Source organism: Delphinapterus leucas, chromosome 6 (assembly GCF_059928025.1).
Source record: "Delphinapterus leucas isolate spDelLeu-1000000601 "Yukka" chromosome 6, BTC_Dleu_Yukka2, whole genome shotgun sequence".
Lineage (NCBI taxonomy): Eukaryota > Metazoa > Chordata > Mammalia > Artiodactyla > Monodontidae > Delphinapterus > Delphinapterus leucas.
The window spans coordinates 62,308,375-62,334,384 of NC_143134.1; the positions used below are offsets into that span (position 1 = coordinate 62,308,375).

The window sequence follows — 26,010 nt, forward strand, 5'->3', positions numbered from 1 at the left end:
ACTCCACAATACATTAGATATTCTAGTAATTCACGCGTCTTCCTTTCTCCGCTTGCATAATCATAAAACTTTAGACAGTAGGAGATGAGGAGCAACTGAAGCACAGCTATAAATCACGTGGCCATCTATCATCAACTTGTGAATCAAGGTCATGACCAGAATGTTGTTTGGCAATAGCATCCTTGATAACGATGCATAAGGTAGTCAGTTATCCAGCCTTTTCAAAGATCTGTCATCTTCTGTTGCCAAAGGGTCATCCATTTTTGTTTTTGTTTTTTAACACAGTATTACTTCTTTGCTACAAGATAAAAAGAAAATTACCAGCATTCTAACAAGGGTTTATAAAAACAGGAGGGCTAGTTTTTACCCCCCTAAAAGAGCAGTTGATATGAAGATTACTCTTTTTTTTTTTTTTCAGGAAAATCATGTACAGTAGGGAAGATGGTGGTGGAGGGGAGAGCATGGTGGTGTAAGGGACCATGGGGATGAGAGAGAGGTAAAGAGATTCAGTGACTATTATGAGTGTGAAATTTGGAAAGGGGGAAAAGTTCCTAAAGTACATGTGTGCTGTCTAAAAGTCCTTCAAGGAATCTTTAAAATTTAAGTTTTCTTCACAGAGCCAGTAAACACTACTGTTTCTTTATATGTTACACCGCATAAAGATTAGACTCTATGGCACCTCAGGTGTTATATGTGACGTAAATTTATATATAAGAAGGTTTATATATATGTATATATATGTTTTTTTCCATGCCAGGCTCTTATATATGTTTACATCTTCCACAACACCAAGCATAGTATTTTGCACATGGCAGGTACTCAATAAATATTCGCTAAAGCCACACAAATAAGTATGGTTCTCAAATTAATATTTACTAACCTGGAAGCACTGTGATATGTTGGAAAGAGTATGTGTCTAGTTACGTGAAAAATTTCAGCTATACTCCCTGGCTTATTAAACTCAATGGCTTTGGAACCTTCAGCAAGTTCTTTCTCTTTCCTGGAATCACATTCCTTCTGTGGATCGTAAGGGCATTGACTACGTCATCTCTCACTGCCTGTCCAACATTCTAAGTCCAACACTGTAACCTTACAAGTTTCCAGGTACTTTTATTTGGCATGGATAGAATAAGCATTGTTTAGCCCCAGATTCTATCAGTTCTGCTCTGCAGTTCTTTAAGGCTGTATTTGATTGCTCATTGTTTATTGTTTTAAGATAAACAGCTGACAGTATACTCTGAAAGAAGGGTGATGAGAAGCACACATTTACAACTCATGCCACCGTTGTCTAAATGACTAGAGGTGATAAAGTAGCCTCAGTAACACTAGTAGCTACTGTACGTTCAGTATTTATTGTGTGTTCTAGGCACTGTGCTAGTCATTCAAGAAACATTTTCTCTTTTGCTTATAATAATTCTGATAAGTAGGCCTCATCTTAGCCTATGCAGTTTTAGCTGCATAGGTGTCTCTCCTAGATAGCACTCCTTGAAATCAGTATAACAATCACGAGAAAGAGTGCTGGTGGTCAGCTGGTATTAGGGGCTAAGGATGGGTTCTGTTCTTCCTTAGATGGTAACCTATAGACTCACAGCAAAGATACTGTGCAAATTTGCATTCACAAATTTGTAGTTGTAAATATGCTACTATTAGTAGTTTTTTGTAAGGAACTGATATCTCTAAAGGAGCAACTTCAGGAATATTTGAATGGATCTTACTTGTGCTAATGAATTTTATGAGATATATACTTTGTCCTATTTTCAGCTGGTTCTGTTGGAATTGGCTCTTCCTTACAAGTAGAGGAACTAAAGATTTATTGTCCTCAGAACATGTGGAAATTAGAAAATGGACTAATGGAATCCATTAATATCCTTTCAACAATTAGATGAATTGTAGATCAATACAGTGTATTAATAGAGTCAAACTGATTTATATAAATATCCCATCAGGACAGCCTCAGGAAGATAGCACTAGTCTGAATTGTCTTGAAAAGAACAACAACAAAAAAATCTTACAGGACAAAGGCTTCTTTCCCACCTTGTATTTTAATAATTTTGAAGTGAAACTAAAATAAGTTAGTCTATATGGCTTAATGGAAACACACTACATCTGATTGAAAATTAAACATCTAATAGTAGCAAGGTGAACAGCATTCTTGTAATAATAAATTAGTTCTTTGTCATGCATTCCACAGTCAAATGTCTGTATTGTTTTTTAAAAATGATTTCATATAATTATTATTTTAGTTTAGATGTCCTTTTCATTTTCAGGATGCAAGAAACTCTGAATAAAGGTACCAATTAAATATGATTGATATAACAGTTACCCTCCCCTGTAGACGTTCTCCATAAACCTCAAAGCCTAACCTCAAAGATAAAATATAGAATTCCAAAGGAAAATTACTGCAAAAGTACTTTGTGCTAAACTGGCATCAAACATAAAAGTAAAATAATGTCCATAAAGCTTAAGGGACTAATTAAGATCTTAATGTGATCTCATTCCTAGGAAAATATTAGGACTTGTGACTCGAGAAGCCTTGTGTTTCACAAATTAAAACAAAAACAATTGAGGTAGTATGTCTATCAAAATGTTCCAGGATTGAAATTTAATGAAAATCTTTAATTAATTTATATCTGGATCACATTTTCTTATTATCAGTGACAATCATTAGGAAAATAGAGAATGGTATGAACTGCCCACATTCCCATAAAAAAAAAAAAGGAGCTCAAAAGGCAGAGCGTGGCAGTTCAGCAAGAAAAAGAAAACAAACTATAAATTATCTTCTGCAGAAGGACAGCATGTTCAGGCAGACACGACAGGTTTTATTTTTTTTATTGCTCATGGTACTCCGGCACCCTCGCTTATGTGTTTAGATTTAACAAAAGCATCGCTGGGCTTTGGGAACACTCAGCGCCAAATGAGGGGCTGGGACGCATCCATTCACATGTTCCTAAAAGGAGATGGGCACAACCGTAGTAGGTATCAGACCCTGTACAATTTGGAGCAGGACGCAGAATAAAGAAGTCAGCTTTAATTCTGGAAGAGAGGTGGAGAAAAGCCCAAACATCCTTTTCCATTAACACTGACAGCATGCGGAAATGAAAAGCAAAACGGAAGCATAGGATAAGGAGAAAGCCGTTTCTTATTTTTCTGTCTCTGAAGAGGAAAAAAATAATGTATATTGGGTCATCATGAGGCATTGATTGTCACATCACTGATTATAAATTTAACTGCCATTAACACAGACGCTAGAAGAGCTGTCACTGACGTTCAATAACAATTCACTGTTACTTAAATGCACCTTAAATTCCCACGTTGCTTCCAAAGGCAAGGTTTATGAAATTTTATAGGGCATATTGGAAAGCATCAGATAGCTGACTCATGCTGGTCAGTAAGGAAGTAAATGTTTCCTTCCCAGCTGGTCACACCATTGTAAGACCATCCCTGTTCATACACCTGAACACTCAATGATTGCTCCAATCCTTTGGTAAAGCTGGAAAGAATCGAGGGCACACATCAAGGGGTACAAACACCAGCTCTTACCAAAATGGACCCACGGAGGGGGCTATTGGTTGTGAAACTGACCTTTGATGATTCACCACAAAAGTCTAATCATCTCCACAAATGCCTTGCAGGGAACATGAAGTTAAAACCAGAAGTAATTCGATCACAGCCAACTAAGTGTTCTATGGAGAATTTCCACATTCTTAAATTTTTAACGATAACACAAAATGAAATAGGAAGAAAGGAAAATGTTGAGAAGACGCAAAGAGTGTTCAGAGGGAATAATATTAACTTAAGGAAGCTTAGGTCCCCGATTCCCAAGGTTCGCTCAGGAAGGATTTTTCTACCTCCTCAGTTCTTGTAAAACTGTATAGGTGTTCTTTGGAGAGAAAAAAGGAGGACTCCCACCTTAGGTTCTGAATACATTGTTTCAGCATCCTGATTCTGTGTCTAAACCATATCTCTTTTTTTAAATCAAATCTCTTAAAAAATCATACCTAATATGTATAACAAGTGTAATGTCAAAGGCACCGTGCCAAGGGTTTTGCACGGATTATCTATTTTACTCGCCCCAAAAGTCCTAAGAAGAAGGTACAATGATTGTCCTTACGTTATAAAGGTGAGGTAGAATATCCTCCAGGAACAGATTTATTAAATGGCAGGTCAGAGATATATCTTCAACTTTTAACCAGTCTCTGGGCCCCACTTCTGGTCACATTACGTCCTGGGACTGTGCTGTGAATACAGTAGCCACTAGCCACATGTGGCTCTTTGCATTTAAATTAACACAAATTCAATAAACTTAAAACTCATTTCCTCAATCGCAATAGTCACATTTTAAGCACTCAATAGCTACTGTATTTTATAGTCCAGATAGAACACTTCCATCATCACAGAAAGTTCTATTGGACAGCACCGTCTTAGGACATTGGTTTTCCCTTGATGATGCTGTCAACTTTCCCTTCCATTCCCCACAGTAGCCTAAACCAGCATTAAATCCACAGAAAATACATGGGCTGTGATGAGTCTTTTCTTCCCACCTCCCAGGAAAGGGCTACCATCCTCTCAACTGGAGAAAATTGTTTGTATCCCACTTCTCAAAACAAAGCTGTTTTAATTTTTAAAAAAGGATTAGGAGTAAATGTTTAAAATTACTATCAAGTAGAAATGCGAGGGGTACTCTATGGGAGTCAATGTGGACTTTTCACCAAACCATCTGTATGATCTTTGACGGCTGAGAAAGAAAAGCAAGTAAGATTATTATGAAGCATATTTTATGGTGATGATGTTATTTTGGCACCACATAAAGTACCGATGAAATTTCACTAGGGAATGCAGCTATGTGCACTTCTGCCTAGAATGCTATAGTAGGACATTCTGAGTCTAAGAACACACATCAGAGAATAATCAGAATGATTCAGTGCTAAACCATGACAAAGAATTAGCGAGTCTTGGCCTGAGTCCTATAGGCAAAAAGAAGATGTTAAGGAGTATCACAGAGGTAAACGAGATCCAGAAGGGAGCAGAACAAGTTATTGCCAATAATCTTCCAATAATGGCAACTCAGTTTAATGTTGTTCGTAGTGTAAATTTCCAGTCGTTAAATTTGGCATTAAAGTGTTCGGCAGTATATTCAAAATCAAATTTCAAACATAATTAAGAAATCAATCCAGGTAGAACTTCAATTGTGGTTTTTGAAGGTAGAAAAAGAAAGCGTCCCAAAATACTGACAGAATTAAGATAATGATTTCAGCTGATCTAGGAAAATATGTGGGGAATGAAATGAAGACTCAGTCCTGTTGGCTAACATACTGGCTTACTTGTAGTTTTCATTGCTAAAGTGAAGGGATTGTACTGTCTAATTAAATAATATGCTATATTCAGGTTTTGCGTTGTCTTTGAATACAGGCACAACTTTGTCATGCACGTTCAAAAAAAATCTTAGACCCTTCTTCTTGAAAGAAGCTTTGGGAAGTTCTCTAGTTCATCCTCTAAATTTTATAGATCAGTATCCTAAGACCCAGAAACGTTCAATAATTCAACCATGGTCACTTAGTTCATTGGCCACAGAGTTGGGACTGAAACCGTGGCACCAGGTGAATAATTACAGCCAATGAAGTAGCCAGCAGCAACAACATTTCCATATGTGTCTGAGGACCCAAGAAGTTCGGATGAGATGGATGATCTCTAGGGTCCTTCCAATGCTAATATTTTGAGAAGTCTTCTTCAACCAAAAATAAACTTTAAAAGTTTTATTTTAGAATAAAAATTTTTTTAAACAGAAAAGAACAAAATGTTTAAAGTTCCATAAAGTCACCATCCAAGGAAAACTACCATGCCCATCATAGATCTTGCCTTAGAAGGCACAGATATTACGTACTGGAAATGCTCTGTGCAGAACACCCAGCAACCATGTCTTTAAAAATAGTAGCAATGTCTCTTTCATCTTTGTATCCTAGGCCCTGGAACAATGTCTAGAGCGTGAGAAATGTTTATTGAATTGAATTGAATTCTTAATTTTAGAGATAAGGAAACTCAAGCCCATTCTGGCTAGGAGCCTGCCTTCTATTTAATAGATGCATTCTCAACAGAGGCAATATTGCCCCCAAAGGGGTGACAAAATCTTACTCTTGTTATGTATAAAACAAGGGCATACAGAGAGTACGTAAAAAGGTATACAGTATAGCTGTGTATTAAGATTGCATAAGGAAGGGACAATTAAGGGAAAAAAACCTAAAAAGGCCTTCTATGGGGACAAAAAAAATTTTTAATGTTGGGATACACTGGTCTAAGCCTATAGAGATTACATGAAGTAAAGAAAATACACATCACAAAATCAGAGGACAGTTTCCAATTTTTTAGATGGATCCTCTTTGGCCCCCACAAATGTTTAAAATGTTTCACCTTCTGTTTACTGGCTGCAAGATGATATAAGTTGAATATAGTAAGCTCTCCTTTTCCCCCGAGTAGGAAATTCCAGTAATAGATCTGTCCAATTTCATGGACAGTTATTTAAATGGCTTTATTGTGTTCTTATGATTCAATCATTCATTTTAGAGCTTTACTCTCAGATTCTAGTCAAAGCCATCTTCTTTCCAAGCATTCATTGCTAGTTCCTTGGGAAACTCTCTCACTTCCTCCAGGGGACCCCAGTTCTCCCTGTGATCTGCCAGCATCAGTGGCCCTCTGTTTTCCTTTCTCCCATGAGCTCCTCCTTCAGAACCCCTCTTCCACACTCCTTGGAAATCTCCGTGTCTCTCTGCAATAGTGTTACCCCTACACTAGAAGGCAAATGAAGGTAACCAAGCTGGTGTCTAAACAGAAGGCCTGTGGGGCATGATATTACAGCTCCCCCAAATCTGGAAGCCCCTCTCAACTGACTTCAATGAAGGGAAGCAATCCTGTCCTTTCTTCCACAAGGAAGTGAGATGAGGGAGTGGCTTTTCCTCACCAGCATTGCACTCACATAAAACACAGCTGCCACTTCCAGCTCCTCCCCGGTCGCCCGTCCTGGCCTCCATTCAGAAGTGGGCCAGCTTCTCCTAATAGCTGAATGGGAGGTGTCAGTCCTCTACAAATAATGCTTCTCTAATCATTGAATATGGAGCACTGCTTTCTTTAGTCTCAGCTGTGAGTCTCATTTTCTAAATCAAGCCCTAGGCCCCTAACATCATACTGTTACACCTGCCGCCATTTAGCTTGGGGACTAAGCGTTTGATACATGTTATCTCATTTATTTCTCTTCACCAACCAGTAAAATATTATTCTCTTCCTTCTAGAGATGAGGAAAGTGAGTCTTCGAAGTTAAGCAACTTTTCTAAGGCACAACTATTTCTAACAAATAAGTGGTTCAACTACTAGTGGATTCTAGACCAGTAAGACTCTAAAATCCAAGCTCTTAATCAATAATTTTTTTAAGTGAAGGTTAATTAAAATTAACTTGATTGGAGGCCTCGTTGAGAGATACCCATTGAGGGACCTAATACGTGGCCAGTCAGGAAATCTGTGTCTAAAGTTGGGGCTCAGGAAAACAATAATTTGTACCATCAATTTTACTTTTTTTTCCCCTGGGTACATCAGATCTTATTTTTTCAACCTGAACTGAGAGAAGTATTTCATATGCAGAGCTACGTAATAGAAAATAACATGGTACCACCCAGGCATTTGGAGGAACACTTAAAGAACTAAGGACACTTTTCCTATTATTGATTTTTTTTTTCAATTAAGTGTTAAGTGGAGAAGCAGAAAGAAGCTAAAGGGCTCTTCCTAAGTAATAGGAATAATTCCAAAATCGCCTAGCCCACATTTGGGGCCACCATAGCTGAATCAGAGCACGGCATTGTTTCTGGTTGATGGATGAACAGTCTGTTGTGAGGCTGGCCAAGGATTCTGGACCCCTGTGCCATCTCTGATTCATCTGTGTCACCAGAGTCTGAATCACAGCTGTGTGACCTCAACCAATTGATGAAAAACAGAGAAGAGAAAAGAGAAAAAGATTTGGAGGAGATTTGACTTAGAAGTTGATATGCTTTATTTCTTACCTACAAATCCTTATAAAATCATCTCTATGTGTATAGTTTCTAAAATTCATTATGAATCTCACAGATGTTTATATGGCAAACTTTGCAGATCTTCTTGTCTGTTCTCTACAAAATATCTGTTTCTTAAGGATATATTTTTAGCTTTCTAGTCCCCAGAGATCATCTCTGAGAGACTGGTTGACTCCAGTGATAATCCAAGGATCTTCTGATGGGGGCTATGGGAAAGTCCTAGTAGCTGCCTGACTGAGTCATTAAAAACTCCAGTTTTTCTATTGCACCTCTTAACAATGGCATTGGATGTTCTTTGTCTAAAGACTTCTTACTGGTGCAGAGATTTCTAGGAGCCATAGACTCTCCCAGCCTACCTCCATTAAAAGCTACACGGGAGTGATTGAGGCATGTTGGGCTTTTAGTTACCAAGACAGTTGACTTCTCTGAGGAAGCCATTCTGGGAACAGCATTTCTTTCTCCTAAGTGAGCAGAGGGAGTAGGAAAATCAGAGTTCAAGGTCTGGCTGTCTAGCTTCAGGGGCTGCAAAAGCAGCAGTGAGGGCTCTTTAAATTTTAACAGTGCAGACAGCAGAGGTGTTGGGATTGCCAAGTTCTTAAGCATTCCCCATGAATGACACCAAATTCAAATTCTTGTTGGCAGAGTGCTACAGCTAGCCTGTGCAGAGACTTTAGAGAAAGTCTTCAGTAAACCCTTCTAATTTAGAAAGCTATGAAGTTAAGTTAGTCTCTGGGGAGAATTACCAGTTCACTAAAAAAGAAAAAAATAAATCACGGGAGGAGAGTAGGGTAGGGAAGAAGAAAAGAGGAAAATCAGGACTCTGCCTATGGTTTTGTACTTTCCCATGGACAGATAAAATAGCCAGGCTATTGAATGTCTGACAGTTCAAGCAATTGTTTTGAAATAAACAGGGTCATGGTGGTCAACAGATCTGAAAACCACTAATGGTGTAAGGACTTCTGCACTTAGTTTTATAACGTCTTTGCTACACCGCAATTTCCTCATCCAGGAAACAGAGCTACAATTGGCCACTAATACCTTAGAGATCATGATGCCCACTGCCTGTGTTTGGGACCAGTCCTTGAGCAGGCAGTGTCTTCTCCCCACCCCCAATTCTATGGAGGACCATCCTGCCTTCCCATCATCCACGGAGGCTCTACTACAAACCACTTATAGGCCCCAGCAGCAAAAATTTCTTTTAGACCCCCAAATACTGCCAGCAGTACAATTCCAAGGCACGATAATGTAAGAAGAATTGATAAACTGAATTTTTTGGAAACTTTGACTCATTCCATAAATACAGGTTGATGGTCTCCTGCATGTCAGGCCCCGTCCTACGCACTTGAGTGCACAAAACCAATATCTCCACTTTCAGGGACCTTACATACAAGCTGTAAAGAATATGAATCTCATATCCCTCTGCAAGGGCTACAGTCCAGGGCACCTGCTTTGAGTTAGGAAATAATATTCATTTTACTTAAAACCATTGTCTAATGTCAAAATTTTTTTAAGGAAGAAGAGGAAAGGAGAATGAAAGTAAGAGAAACAAGAGAGGCAAGTAAAAAGTAAGAAATATAGTGAAGCTTTTTGTAATCCCAGTCTATATCAAATTAAATTTTAGAAATGGAAGAAAACGTATCGGTGTCAGGTCACAATGGGCTATTTTAGTTAACTTCTTCATCAGTCAGGTGAATAAGAACCGATAGAGAATGTTATATTTTAGTTGCCTTAACTATGCCTCATTCAATTTTAAGGAATATCTCCAAACTTATGTTTAGTTTGTCCTAATTTCCATTTATGAATGCATTTATTGAGCATCCTTTATATTTAAGACACTGTGCTAGGTGATTGGCATAGTAGGTTACATGTTAAATCTTCACATACTTATTCTCCCCATTACATAGATGAGAAAACAGGTGCTCAGAGATTACGTGACCTACTCAAGATCACCCTGCTAGTACATGGAGGAGGCAACATTTGCATCTAACCCCTTACTTCTCCAAGGCTGGTGTCCTAATCTAAAAATAAGGGCTAATGACAACTTCTTTGTAGAGATGTCCTAAGTATTACAAATAATATATGAAAAGTTGCTATGGCAGTACCTGGCGCCTAAAAGACTGTATGATCGCTGATAGCTATTATACCACATATCTCATAAGGTCCCTGGGGACACCTTGTACCCAAAAATGTAGAGATGACTGTATAAAAACTCCATTATTTGCCCCACGGGAAACTCAGTGTCCTCCCCCATATTTCTATAATTAGCCAGTGCTTGATATTTCCCCTTTATGATTTCCTGATTCTAGTAAACTTTTTGTTCACTCTGCAGTTTATAGTTGTTCCACTGTTGGAACAACGTAAAATCAATTATTAGACATCTCTTTTCTTAAAATGCCCTTGGCCATTTCAACCGAGTGGGCTCCAGCTACCACACTTAAACCATGCTCATTTCTTACACGGAGCAGGGTGGTTCCGTCTCCTCACTACTGTTGCCTTAAGGCTTCAGCCTTAGCCTCAACCAGGTTTCCAAGGCATTTTCCTAAGGCAAACAATTTCTTCCTTAGGACGACCCTTGATACCAGCTGATAAAATAAGATTTCACCTAGTTACGTGACTATTACCTACTACAGTACCTAGTGGGCCCCTCATTTATGCCTGATCTGACTGGATTTCTAGCCTGGGCTCTGAGGTTTGCTGGTTGAATGACTATGGACGAGTCATTCTGGCATTTATTCTCTCAATTGTAGAGAAAGTTGGACTAGATGTTCAGCAAATGCCTTTTTTCCCAGTAATTTTATTCTATTCAGAGCTTTCAGATAATTCCTTTTCTCATAAATTTCAACACACGGGTGGGGCTTGGAGTGGAACTTGAGAATACTTTAAAACCAATTGCACGATAAAAGATACTTTATGCATAAGGAAAAATCATCAATTTTGTTTTTGCTGGTTCACCAAAAATGAAATCAAAGCCACAAATCTCCTTTAGTACTTTCAATCATAATATACTATACGCCCACACTAATAAAAACAGAGACAAAGGAGATAAAATGTTTTGAAAATGATGGAAAAGGGCAGAAATGTAACTGTTAAGGATAAAATGTATTACAATAATATTGATGAGACCAGGAAATGTTTTCCTATCTAGCCACCGAAATTCAGGGAGGTAACTGTTTTGCTCTGCTGAGGCATTTGGCAGGGCCTACGGTACCTGGCGGCAATCTGTTTTTCTGGTTAAAAGTACACGCTCATTGTAAGGAAACTGGAACATTCAGAGGGATAAAAAATAAAAAGTAAATTGCTCACTGTATTATCATCCAGGAATAACCATTGTTAATGTTCTAATTTATTTTTTTCTATTGGGACTGATTGGAACTCTGGTATACGCATAATGTTATATACTGACTTATTTTGCTTAACGTGGGTGACAACTGTATCCTTCCCGTCAACCTAACATTCTTTTATGAAGTGTTGAGTCGTGACAAAGGCCATATTAACCAGCATCAAGGCGGGTTGATGCCTTGGTCCTTAGAATGAGGATTATGATTTTGTTTTCAGATGAAATAGTATAGTTGAGCACTTGTTTTCAGAAACTCTGAGGGAGACTGCAAACCATCTCGGTATCTAAAGATTGTTTTCATTTATAGCAGCCATATCTCTTAGTTGCATGTCATAGGCAGTTGCTATCACACACCTGACTGAGCACTCCCTAGAAGGCCTGTGAAGAGCCCATTCTTGGGTGGGAGACAGATGCATTGAAGTTTAGATACAAAGCCTGTAGGGGCCCTATAGTGTCATGGGGGAGCTCAGGCACTTGTGGATCTCCTCCACAGAGGTTCAAAACCTGGCTCTTAACCCTTGTCAGCTGAGTGGCCTTACACAAATTATCCTCTTTGAAACTCAATTTCCTAATATGTAATATTTTATCCCCTCTCTCACTGGGGCTCTGTAGGAATTAATGAGTATAATGCATGCAAATCACTTAGCCCAGAATATAATTTTAAGTGCAAAAGAAATATTAACTAGATATTGTTACTGGTGTTGTAGTTATGGTTTTTATTGCCTCCAGTTTTTGGCAAGTTCCGGTCAGTATAAGTCTCAGTGGAGCATAATCATGAAACCCTTTAATTTTTCTCTGGTCACAACTTTTCACTGCCATTATAACTGTCCCTTTCCCATCCCTCAGCAATATCTTGAGTTAAATGCTATGACTTCTCTCTCCCTTCGGATTATGAAAATTTAAATCTGTTTAAACTTCTGTCCCAAGTAATTTAAATCTCACCTCTTACTTCCCCACTGTCCTCGCACCCAGCAGCCTTGATCCAGGCTCTGACTGCCCAGGGTGGAGGGCAGGTTATATGGCTGGCTACAACGATTCTTTCCTATGCCCTTTTCAAGACCCAGCAACCTTGATCGGGACAAGCAGATTGAAGGAAAAGGGCAAATGTTTATTATTGTCTCTTTTCTTGCCTGGCTGCTCCATGGACCTATCCCTGATGGGTGTTGCTTCTTCTCACGCAGTCGTGAGTGGCTTCTGTGCCTCCTGTAATGTTGGCTCCCTCATGACATGCTGGCTTCAGTTCCCTCGGAGGGGTCACGTGGGACTTCCCTCACTGCGCGCTTATCTGACATGGTTATCGGGCTCAGTGTATTGGTTTGCTAGAGCTGCCGTAACAAAATACTACAGACCACGTGGCTCAAACAATAGAAATGTACTGTCTCATAGTTCTGGAGGCTAGAAGTCTGAGATCAAGGTGTCAGCAGAGTTGGTTGCTTAGCTTGTGGAAGCATCACCTCTATCTTTGCCTTCATCTTCACATGGCATTCTCCCTGGGTGTATGTGTTTCAGTGTGCAGATTTCCTCCTTTAATAAGGACACTAGTCATATCGGATTTGGGCTCACCCAAGGACCTCATCGTAACTAATTACATCTGCAATGACCCTATTTCCAAATTTAGTTGCATTCTGTGGTACTGATGGTTAGGACTTCAATATATGAATTTTGGGAAGACACAATTCCACCCTTAACAGTCAACATCAACCATCCCATGCCAACCAGCCTGTCTCCAAGCTCTTGCCTCTGTTAGTGCACACACTGCAGGCAATGAGGGGGCTCATACGATGGACACTTTTCACTGTCTCCTGCCTTGTTACACGTGTGTTTATGGCAGGATTCAGTACCTAGGGTCTGTAATCACCCGTCCTCCCAGTTCAGGGAGATGGCTTGTAGACACCCAGCTTGAGTTTATCTGCTTTATGATTCTAAGTGACTAAGCTTGTCATGCATCCAAGGTGATATTCTGGAAGGAAGTATACTCGAGTCCAAAACTGTTTAACCTTTCATATTTATTAATGCCTTTTTCCAAATCTGGTTGCCCCCAAATGATGAGCATGAAGTAGATATTTTATTGCCCTTCTCCCTAGACCTCGTCTGTCTGGAAAGTAATAGAAGGGCATGGGAAGAGATAACAATGGGAAGCGGAAAGCCTAATGCTGATTTGGTTAATTTCCTCAAAGGCAAATGCAGGTCTTCATCTGCTCTGGGTTGCCCAGTGTGACTCATGGACTTCCATGATTCACTCTGTGCAGATTCTATCATATGTGTTCATTTCTTAATTTTAAAATAAGTCTTCTTTTCAATCTATTGCCTCTATGTCCTTATAGTTTGGAAAACTGGTTCCAGTGTAATTCCTTGTTCTGTAAAACACATTTGGGGGCAGAGGCTTCACTGAGAGAGAGAGAGAATCACAACCCCAGACTCCATATGCCTGCCCAAAATAATTGGTACCTTATATGATAGGTACTTTTGAACATAAGATTTATATTTCCAAAAAGGATAGAGAAGAGCAAGCCTAATGGAAGTTGACTTTACCCCGGGTCCTAGCAGAAGTGATATAATCCTGGCCGATTTGATCATTTCTTCAAAGCAGTGGTTCTCAATGAATTCCCCAGACCAGCAACACCAGCATCCCCTGGGGTCTTACAGAAATGCAAATGTTCAGGCCCCAGGCCAGACCTACCCAATGGGAAACTCTGGGGGTGGGGTCCAGACAGCTGTGTCTGAGCAAGCTCCGAAGTGATGCTGACGCACACTCCAATTTGAGTAGCACTGCTCTGAAGCAGTAGTTCTTAACCACGGCTGCGTTTTACAACATCTGGGGCCCTGAAAAAAAACAAAACAAAAAACAGTTGTCTATGTCCTAACTCGTATCAGTTGGATCACAATATGTGGGGGTGGGTTCTGAGGAGGGATATTTTTAACAAGTTCCTCAGATGATCTAACAGGCAAACAGGATTGAGAACCACTGCTCTCAGTCAACAGTCTGTAGATTCCATACTGCTTAGGAGAGCTCTTCTGGAGCCTCTGTTGGATGGGAATGATGGGGCCAGCTGCCAGGGCTTTGGGCCCCCTCCCTAATTCACCTGGAGCAACTAAACTTTTATCTGTTTTCCATCCTTGGCTTTAGTATAATGTTTTGTCTGAACAAAGGTTTCTGTGGCTCAAAAGTACAAACATTAATTCTCTGAAGGATAATAAATTGTAAAAGCCAAGAGCCCCTTGTTTCCTTCTAATTCCATTTTATGGAGAAGGTGAGACGGTAAAATAAATATATCTGGAGCTTATCAGGAGAGAATAGCGGCTGGAGGCTCCTCGTGAGGTTATAGGAAATCTGAGGTTTTGGAATGGACTAAAGTGCATGGAAACATTTGTGTGGGAAGTCCAGGAATGTGATCTGCTGTTCCAGCTGCTCTGTGCTTCACTAATCTGATCCTCTAAAACTTCATGCCTGTTAGAACATAAATTATACCATCACAGATTAAAAACATGTTCACCTTTTGAAAAATAAATCATGGTATGAAAGTACAAAGTAGAGATTTTTTTTTTTCCTGATTTTGGGTTAGCCAGCATCAAATATATGAGCAAAAAATTAAACACAAAATATAGAGATGCTTAAAATAATAAGACGATGGCCAAAGAGGGGCTCCATCAGCACAGATGCATTGGGAATTTTTAATGGCAAATAAAATGTTGCAACTGAAACAATTTTAGAATATTTTAAATCCATTTATTTTAATTGGAGCAGTTTTTGTACATAAAGATGCCAAGATACATGAGAAGGAATATATGTAAAAGGTGGATAGCTTCATTCATCAAGGTAGATAGGTATTTTAGGAGGCAATTTGACTCTCTCTCTCTCTCTCTCTCTCTCTCTCTCTCACACACACACACACACACACACACACACACACACTACAATAAAAGTCTTTGCCAACTTTCGTGATTAGGAGCTTTTAAATATCCAGTAGTTCCCTGGAAAAGGAAACTTACTAAGGATAAAGTCTAGCGTATTACAGGCAGTTACCATGCTGGTGATGGACATGAGTTCTGAGTAAGCAAAAAAAAACAATGAACAATATTTAAATCCGGAGAGGTATGAAAACAAATGCTTGATGAGTGTCATAAGTGTCAATTGAACAGATGAAGAGAAGAATGAACCTGCAGGGTGGGGAGGCAGAGGTGCTGTCAAAGGTGGTGAAAACAGGAAACTCCAGTTGGTGGGATATGTGGTTAGAATTACAATAATAACAGTGATAATCATGGGTGCCTCCTTCCTCCTCCCCTGCAACTGAATAAATAAGGAACTAGAGTATGACGATCACTCCATAAAACTCTCATAAAATCACATTGTCCCATCAGCTCTCTTTACGTGCACGCTGCTCTAGAAACTCAACAAAGGGGTGAAATTCTCCTGGCAGAGAGGAGAGTTAAAACTTTTCCTTTATCAGGGAATGAGAAGTCAGGACAGACAGACAAAACAGAAGAAAAAATGCCACACTTCTTTCATCCAGAATCTTTAGTCTTAGGAGATCAGAAGCACTGTGGCTTGATTTGAGGGGCCTTTTGCCATGGCTTTTTTTTTTTTTTTTTTTTTTGTGGTACGCAGGCCTCTCACTGCTGTGGCCTCTCCTGTTGCGGAGCACAGGCTCCGGATGAGCAGGCTCAGCGGCCATGGCTCACGGGCCCAGCCGCTCCGTGGCATGTGGGATCCTCCCAGACCGGGGCACGAACCCGTGTCCCCTGCATCGGCAGGCGGACTCTCAACCACTGCGCCACCAGGGAAGCCCTTGCCATGGCTTTTAAACTACTTAAGGATAAGGACTTTACCTGTTCATATTTCCAACACCCCAAAGCAAGCATAGGGCCGAGGAAAGTATACTTTGAATTTTCTGATTCTCAGAGCTTCTAGTAGGGCTTCAATCAAAATTCCTGACGGTCCTATGTTTTTTTTTTTTAAAAAAATGAAATTTTAAATCGCAGGTAATCTATGTATATCTTATATGTAACTTCCTACAGTATTTTCAAACATTTTTATCAGTGGAATCTGTTTACAAATTTACTCTTATGGCCAAACCACGATTTATAAAACAGATTAAAGTAGAACTGTACTGGCCATTAAGGGGCAGGGAGCTCAGACTGCTGGGTCACCTTCCCTTCATCCTACACAGTGACCTTGAACATCCTCCATGAAGTATCAGGGCTTAGAACTCTTTGAAGATCATTGTTCTAATATATTTATCCATATATATATATATATATATATATATACATACACACATATACATAATACCTATATATGCATATATTATCATTATTATATATATGTTATATTATACATATTATTATTATATATCATGAGTGCATATGGAACACATTTGTAAAATTAGTACAGATGAAGCGTGGTTCAGTAATAGTAACTGTTTACCAAGGAAAGCAGTTAATGTATCTATGTACCTATGGTACAATCCAGTAATTCATCTCTCTGTAACCTAGGCACCATCCCCATAGAAACTGCCTTGCACCAGGGCCCTCAACTTCTCATCTTACTTTTCATTTTGAGCATATATTTTCCCTTTTTTTTTTAAAAAAAGTAGAACCTTCAGTTGTTTTTCGTTGTGACTAAGGTACAACTTATAATAGTAAAATGCACAAATCTTAAGAGTACAGCTCTATCCCTTTTACCTACCTACAGACACACCTGTGAAATCCCTACCTATATCAACACAGAGAACATTTTAGCACCCCAAAATGTTCCCTCCAAGTCAGTACCATCTCCAGAAGGTAATAATTCTTCTAACCTCTAACACAGAAGATCAGTTTTGCCTGTTTTTGAACCTATATAATCTAAAGCATGTAGTATGAGGTTTATGCATCTGGCTTCTTTCACTCAGCATATGAGATTCATCCATGTGCCTGAATGTGATATTGGTTCATGGTGATGACCTTGACTTTTATTTTCGTAAGAGCAAAAGTTATTTGACCTTTATAACTTTTCCCTACCAACCTTCATCTCAGCATGTATCATCGTCAGGATTTAGAGGTGAAAAGGACTTTAGGACCTTAAATATATCTAGCCCAGTAACATTAAGAGACGAGCCTAAGGTCACACCCCTGGTCCTTCCGAGAGCTAGGACAAGGAAAGCCTGGTGTCTTGACTCCCGTCCGGTAGCCTCTCCATTACCGTTTGCTCCTGTCTCTCTTTTATTTCTCTTCCCTAATCTGTTGACCCTGCTTTTTTTTTGGAGAAGCAATAGGAAAGCTCATCTTCCCTATTGGCAATCTCCTGAGCAATGTGGCTTAAGCTCTTTCTCACTTCTTTTTTGTCCCAAACTCCTACTTCTGCCTTTCATCCTAATTAATCCTCAGTTCTTTGAAATCTCTTAATGCATCACTCTAGGAAAATTACCATCACCATGCTGATTACTGATACCTTTCCAGCTATGTTTTCCAGTTCATCTTTCTAGCTACCTGTTCTCAGATTTTTGAGACTTTTCATTTCCATCTACTGGAAATATTGTCCTGTCTAATCTTCCATTACTTTCCCATCTCATCGTAGCTTTATCATTTTTAATGTAGATCTGTGTTCTACATTTGTTCCCTCGCTGATTGGTTCTTACTTCACATCACCCATTATTTTTACCATTAATTTTACCATTCTAATATATTGGATGGCAAAATTACAAAGATACCTGACAGTATCAAGAACCCAGGGTGAGTGACCACAAACAAGCAGTAATAATAATGGTAAACATTTATATAGCATTTACTATGTGTCAAGCACTATTCTAAGCACTTTACACATATTAACTCGTTTAATTGTCCTAACGACCCTCTACGGTAGGTACTAGGGTTAAGAACTCTGTTTTATAGATGAGGAAACGGAAGCAAAAAGAAGTAACTCACCTAAGTTCAAACAACTGGTTAGGATTTGAATTCATGTGGTCTGGTTCCAAAGTGTTTGATCTTAACTGGCCTCCAAAGATGAAGATGGTGTGGGTACAAGAATAAAAAGAAGTCAACTTAGGGTGCTTGGGATAAATCTTCAGGAAAAATTTGGAGAGATGTCCAAGATGGGCAACAATATAGCAGACATGGGAATTTAGTCTGGCAAAGCCATCTGGAAGGCAATGACAGGTAGATAAAACAAAGACGATTCCTAAAGGCTCAGAAATAGCTGCCTTCATGTAAGAATAAAAGAAATGAAATTGAGCATTCAACCAGTGTTGCAGAGATAAATTGCTGATATAAACATGATGACTCATCTAGAGAAAGGGATAATGTCTAGGGTTCATCCAGAACAATTACTTAGACCAAGTTGGTTTTATACATTATGTAATGACAGCCTATACATTTAAAAAAATAAAATGCTAGTTCATTGCTTTCTGTAATACATCAAATTGGATGAACTAAATGGGCAAAATAGTTGATTTGGCAGAAATTAAACTACATGTAATTTCTTCAAGAATATGGAAAGTATTTAATTATTTCTATATCATCCATGGTGCCTAGAATAGCATTTTCACATTTTTCATATCAGAATTGCTGAGTCCATGTGGAATTTACAGTGGAGTTAAAATAGTGGTGGATGGTTGCAACCTATTAGGACAATAATAGTCAATATTTATTAAATCTTTACTATGTGTTGGGCCTTTTTCTAAGTGCTTTATGCCATTCAGTCCTTTAAAAAATCTTGAATGGAAGATGCTATTCCCATTTTAAAATAAGAAAATTGAGACTCAGAGACGTTATGCAACAGGCTCATGGTGGCACAATTAAGTGGTGAAGCTGGGGCTCAAATCAATCTGTTTGCCTCTAGGACCAAAGGTAATATATTATCCACCAGGCTAGAGACAGATCTAGAGAGACCGAGACAGAGAACTGAAGATTTTTGCCTATATGTAGAGACAATATTAATTTAATGATGCTAATGAAATGGCTGTACAGAGCTATGAAATGTTTCATTTGATATTAGAGCATAATTCTGCTTTCCCCACATATACCTTCTCTTGTGAAGCTCAATGTCTGCATGAAAAGATCTCTGGTCAATGATTATGCCTATAATAAGTCCATTAGAAATGAATAGTGCCAAATATATCTATTGCTGTTTGTGCTTTGTAAACTATCTTATTTAATCTCAGTTTATGATCACAATTGTGAAATGTAATACAGTTTATTATGCAAAAGCCTAGTCACAGGGAAGGACTCATATGTCATATTTCACAGCAAGACAGTGATAGCAGATCACTGCAGTAGAACCCAGAACTGCTGATCCTTAATTTTGACCCAGGGCTTGCTCCTTAGTTTTATTTAAACTGAATCCCTTTCCTCATTATATGCCTCCAGTATTTACTCAGCTCTGTGCCTGACCCAAAGAAGGTCTACAGAAAATATAAACTGAAAGAAGACAAGCTTTTCTGCCTGAATAGGCTGAAATTTTACAGAAAGATACAGAAAGATGAGTTTTACCACCTAATGATGCCATCATTAATCTAACTTTATTATCATTGTGAGAGTGCCATGCAGAAATTACGATACTTTCCAAATGCAGGCTTTTGGACAAAAGTGGCCATGAATGAGTTGTTTTTTAAGTTGGTCCATTGTGCCCCTCTTAAAAGATCAAGCCTTTTGCATCAGCATACCTGAATCCAAACCCTAACCTCAGCATTTACGATGAGTGGCAGGGCAATTTATATGCAAATTCTCCAGGCCTTAAGTTTCCTCACCTATGGAAATGATCTAGCAATTATCTGCTTTTTTGGTGTATTTGTGAACATTGAATAAGGTATGTAAGGTATTCAAGCAGTCCCTAAGACAGTGTAAACAGTAAATAGTGGTTATTATATTCCCAGCACCGTCATCGTCATCACCATCATCAACCTCCTCAACCTCTATCTTACCTGTGAGAGCATAAAATTTCACATCATCATTTTTACCATAAAGAAAAGAGAACACTCCAACCCAACTATGTCTTGCCATTGACTATAAGATGCATCAAATTTCAATAACGTTAAAAACGTGGAAAAAAAATTTTCATCTTAAGTACATAAAATACAGTAGTGTGTGTGTGTGTGTGTGTGTGTGTGTGTGTGTGTGTGTTTTCAAAGATTTAAACTGTGGTCTGGATCAAGCTTAAGAGTGGAAAGTTTTAACTAAATTTCCCAAAAGAAAGTTTAAGAGCAGTTTGCTGTTCAACCAAGTAAAATTCTTTCAACAGTACAATGGAAATGTTCTAAGGTACCGAGAACTCTATATGCCTCTCTAGCTAGTGTATTTTTAAACTTATGAATGATGTTTTCATAATGTGCATGTGCTCACAGGGTTTTGTGATGGGCTAATGATGTATATTGCAAATAACAAATAAATACTTCTGCAATGTCATTTGAAAAAGTAAAGCATATTTTTGTTTATAGCCAGATAAATACACTTGCAGATGTTTTCCCATAAAAAGAAGTGATATCTAGTGAATTTCAGGAACTTTATTGGAATGACAAAGTTCAAACTGCTGCCAAAGCCAACACATAAGGTTTATATATAGAGAGAGAAGAACAGATTTCACTGTGTTGATGAGATTTTTATTTCTTGGTTCACGTTTTCCAGTACTGCTTGGTCAGTAGCCATGAAAGATTCAGGGTGGTTTCACTCAATAAAGGCCTCCAGTCTCATACCCTTCTCTCCTAACTTTATTCAAAACCAAACACAAATCTGAACAAAAATTAAATATCCAGAGAACCTAGCAAATCACTAGACAGCTATACTAAGCTCTTCGTGCATACTTGAAGATAATCTAATGTATAAGCTATCTTTGGAACAATGACTTTAAGGTTTAATGATATCATGACTCTAGTATAACTAAATCAGTCATGACACAGTTAATTCAGAATTGTAGAAAACTTTCACTATTGCAGTAATTGATCAGATCGAATGCATCAATCCAATTCAGGATATTCTTTTGTTGGAAGTAGAGATTAATGATACAGCAGTAGTTATTTGATTACCATGGCTCACCACTTGCAAATGAAGGCCTCATTTGTTATGGACACTTGAGCTTAAAAGGAAAAGAGCTCTCAGAGCAACAGCTTATAGTAAATGACAATAAATTGAAACATTAAATGTTTTCTAAACATTTTGTAGTGCTTGTTAATTTGTTTTATTTTAAATTGTACTTTCAAATGTTCTTGCTTTGGAGAATAGAATACAGAGGTGGCCAGGATTGTGATTCCTATTGCAATTCTAGATTTGAAAGGTAGGGAATCTTTGAAGGTGCACTTAAAGAGGTATAATGTAACTCATTAAGTCTAAGATGGCTTTGATTGTAATAGGGAACATTACTCTTATGTGCCACTAAGAAGAAAAAAATACTGGCAATCAAACTATGATGCACCATCAATTGCAAGACACATTTCAATTTCAGAGAAGTTAAAATGTGAAAATATGAATGGCTTAGAATTGATAAAATATGGTAGTTTCCATGATAAAATGTAGCCACTTCATCTCAGAAGCGTTCAAGAGAAAACCACATATTATGCTACAGGGAAAATCAGGGAACTTGATAACTTTAGGAGGTATAATGGTGCTCCTACATCACTCTGGATGCTTTGGAATTACCCAATGGAATAGATCCCTAATTCTGTACTCCGGAAATTCAAGACATCTTCACTCCCCACTGTCTTCCCACCTGCCAGGACAAATTCCAGAGCAAAGAAAATAGTCACAGCTTGCAAGATAGATGTTTGAATGCTCCCTTTGCACAAAGAAAGGTTCAAGAAAGAATTCTAATTCTCCTTTAAATAAAACTGCTGATAAAGGTATTGCAATGGGAGGCCTGAAGCCTGAGAAATTGCTGAAATTTCAGAATGTGAAATGACCTCTAGGTTCTCATATTCTGAGATAGTTTTATTCTTCCATGGCAAGTGAATGCTTCACATCTCCCCTTTGCCCACCAGCCCCATTTATTTTCATTTCTCAAGTTTCATTATGTCTTTTTTTAAAAATTTTTTAGCATCTTCATTGGAGTATAATTGTTCTACATTGTTGTGTTAGTTTCTGCTGTACAGCGAAGTGAATCAGCTGTGTGTATACATACATCCCCATATCCCCTCCCTCTTGCGTCTCCCTCCCACCCTCCCTATCCCACCCCTCTAGGTGGTCACAAAGTACCGAGCTGGTCTCCCTGTGCTATGCAGCAGCTTCCCTTGAGCCATCCATTTTACATTTGATAGTGTGTATCTGTCAGTGCTACTCTCTCACTTCATCCCAGCCTCCCCTCCCCTCACTGTGTCCTCAAGTCCGTTCTCTACGTCTGTGTCTTTATTCCTGCCCTATATTCCATTGTCTATATGTGTCACATCTTCTTTATCCATTCACCTGTAGATGGACATTTAGGTTGCTTCCATGTCCTGGCTATTGTAAATAGAGCTGCAATGAACACTGTGGTACGTGTATCTTTTTGAATTATGGTTTTCTCAGGGTATATGCCCAGTAGTGGGATTGCCCACCAGCCCCATTTTAGTTCATTAAGCCAAAGTGGGACAAATATAGTGTACTACGGGGGACAGGGAGATGGAGGACAAATACTGGAAACCATGTTCCAAAGGGTTACTGAGGTTAATCAAAATAGTTCTTCCCAATATTCTAGTATTCGAGGGTTAGATTGACAACAGTAAAAAGCCACACACACACACACACACACACACACACACACAGAAAAAAAAACAAAAAACAAACAAAAAAAACAAGTCATGGAAATAGGGAAGTTAACAAGTGGTGGTAAAGGAAGCAAACTGAGTTTATCTGAATGCATTGTAGATGCAATGCAAGTATCTGAGGACCTTCTTCCATACATCTGGCATGACTGGGGATGGATAAGCCCTATCTGCAGGGTGAGAAAGGAAGCAGTCAGCAGCAGCATCCTTGACTAGATCCCTCTTCTCAACTCCCAGTGACAAATGTGGTTTTTGAAGGGAAGGAAGTTCTAGGGAAATCATCTCTCAAGGGTATACCAGAAAAAAATTCTTCTACATTTTATAGACATTATAGAGGTGCTGTTCATGCCCAGGCATCTTCATATCTGCATACTTCAGTGAAGGAGGAGAAAAAAACAAATCATGTTACACTTACATAGTCTACCAAGTCTCCATAAACCTATGTTAGCAGGAAATTAAGAAGTTGCCCCCAATCTGTGCAGGATTCTTTACTATTTCTTTTTTCTTCTCATTAAAAATTTTTCTTCTCTCTTAAAAAAAGGAAGTGGAATCAAGAGAAAATGTGCAGAACCTGTGTACCTATGTGATGTGCACATAAAAATAAATCACAATGAAACCCAACTTCAAGTGTGCCAAACCACACAAAACTCTGAAATAACTTCAGCCCAACTGTGAGGCAAAAGTGTTTAGGTTGCTTTTACGTTTAATGTTTAAGGAGTTTGTGACCGTGGGAAAAGAAGAGAATAAAGTTGTGTGCAATGTAATAGTTTTTTTTTCAAATTACTTTTAAACTACTTTTATTCAAAAAAATATATGATCTTTTATATGCATGATTCTACCATTTTTGAAAATTTTCAGGGACTTAACTGGGCTTTGGAGCCTGAGGATTTCACGTGTATGTAGGTCTCTGTCCTTAACTCAGTGGGTGTCTCATAGGGTAGAACAGCTCCATGCTTGCCTGGCATTTCTCTTGTTCCTTACACACCGTGGTCCTGAGAACCAGAACCAAGAAAGGCTCAGCAGTGCTGTGCTTGGCCTTTCTTCCATGTGCATGCACATTCCTTTATGGAAGGAATGTGCTTCCTCTCTACATAATAACAGAAGGCAAATTTCTGCTCACTACCTTCAATTTCTTAATAATAAAATTAGTGCTTTGTTCCCATGTAAAGGATTAGCTCTGATAAGAAATAAAAATTCCTCTTAAGATTGGAGCAACTTATTTTTTTAATGATGTGATTAAAGGGACAAGATTTCTTGCAATTCACAAATGGTCATACTAGAGACAAATTAACAGCCTGTCCTGAGAGTTAGCCTCTAGGCAGTACACTTGCAATAAAGAAAATAAAGCCTAAGATGTTGAAGACCTATCCCACTCTGGGACAGTTGAGGTCTGTAAAGCAACAGATTGCATGCAAATGAATCTCTGCTGGCCTTCCTCTTAGCAGAGCTTTGATTGGACAGAGGTGTGTCCAACTTTAATGTGCGTAGAAATTGGACAGTGGTGCCTCTCAACTTTAATGTGCATAGAAATCACCTGGGATCTTGTTCACCTGCAGATGCTGCTTCTGGGAGTCTGGAGCAGACCAAGGATTCTGCACTTCTAACAAGCTCCCAAGTGATGCTGATGCTGTTGATCCAGGGACCACACTTTGAGTAGCAAGGGTCTAGAGGAAACCATAAACCAGGGCTCCAGACAGACCAGGACTAGCAACCAAGCTCCACCACTTAATAAGCATATGAATTACGGTAAGTGCCTTTACCTCTGAGCTTCTGTTTCCTTGTCAGTAAAGTGGAAATAATAATAATATTAAATTAGCATTCTATTCCAGACACTGTTTTAAATGCATAATAGTAATTAACTCAATAATCTGATTTTTACTGTTCATGTTGATGAAAGTGTTAACAAAGAAAGCTCAAATTACCTGCACCAAAGCCAGGTGGCTAGTAAGTGGCCAAGAGTGAATTCAAATCCCAGGCAGCTTAGCTCAGGAGCCCACTATTTGCAACCACACCTTAGAAGAGCACACACAGAGGTCTTGCTAGCAGACATGTGATGTACCATAGCTAGTGCTCAATAAATCTGAGTTCCACTTTCCTTACTTCCCTTCTCCTACACCAAGTTCCGTTGTCCTTAAGCAGAATCTACTTATAAAATTTAGAAAATGATACTGCTTTCTAGGATTCCTTTTTCACAATGATCTCTCTGGTGGACTTTTCTTTAGCTGAAGAGAGTCTTTGGTGTTTAGAGATTTGCATGAATTGCTACTACTGACAGAAGGAATTGGTTTGATCTCTCTTGCATCGTTACTGGATCCATTGTTTCCCTTCTTTCTAGAAGTGCCAAAGAAGTCTCCAAGAGACAGAAGATAGCATTTGCTATAGCTATGAACTTATAACTATATCTGGCCTTTAGCAAAATAAAAATCTAGATTTATTAAATATTAAACAGTGGTAGTTCATTCAACAAAGGGATTTACCAAAGTCTTGATTTAAATAGTAAGCTCCCCTGATATTTTAAATTTTTCATTAAGGTTTCTTTTATTTAAAAATAAGCTCTTTAAAAAGTATAACCATTGTGTTAAAATTAGAAGCAATAGAAAAAATACTTTGCACACTGGTTTGCAGATATACTTATCTTACCATGAACAGACTTGTATAGGAAATATGACTGAAAAAAAACTATTTTACATACCATAGTGGCAGAATAGTTTGCTTTAAGAAGAAGCTTCAAATATTTCATATTCAAACTTTATTATTAATATATTCTAAAGCATGGAAGTTGTTTATCTTCCTGATGTCGGTGCTAAAGAATGATGTGGCACTTCTGATGGAGGGAACTTTCTGAATCCAGAGCTGATATTTCTGGAAATATTTCTCTCATATGCTAGAATTCTTTCTTTTTTCTACAACAGAGCTGCCT

General features: G+C 38.6%; 1 protein-coding gene across 2 annotated transcripts in view; it reads left to right on the forward strand.

The window, feature by feature from the left end:
• The window catches only part of MPDZ (multiple PDZ domain crumbs cell polarity complex component), a 558,334-nt gene that overhangs the window by 227,800 nt on the left and 304,524 nt on the right, over positions 1-26,010 (forward strand). For both annotated transcript variants that reach the window (XM_089913222.1, XM_089913221.1), the window contains exon 4: positions 24,647-24,836. The gene's annotated coding sequence lies outside the window, so the exon portion shown is untranslated. The remainder of the gene's footprint in view (positions 1-24,646; positions 24,837-26,010) is intronic.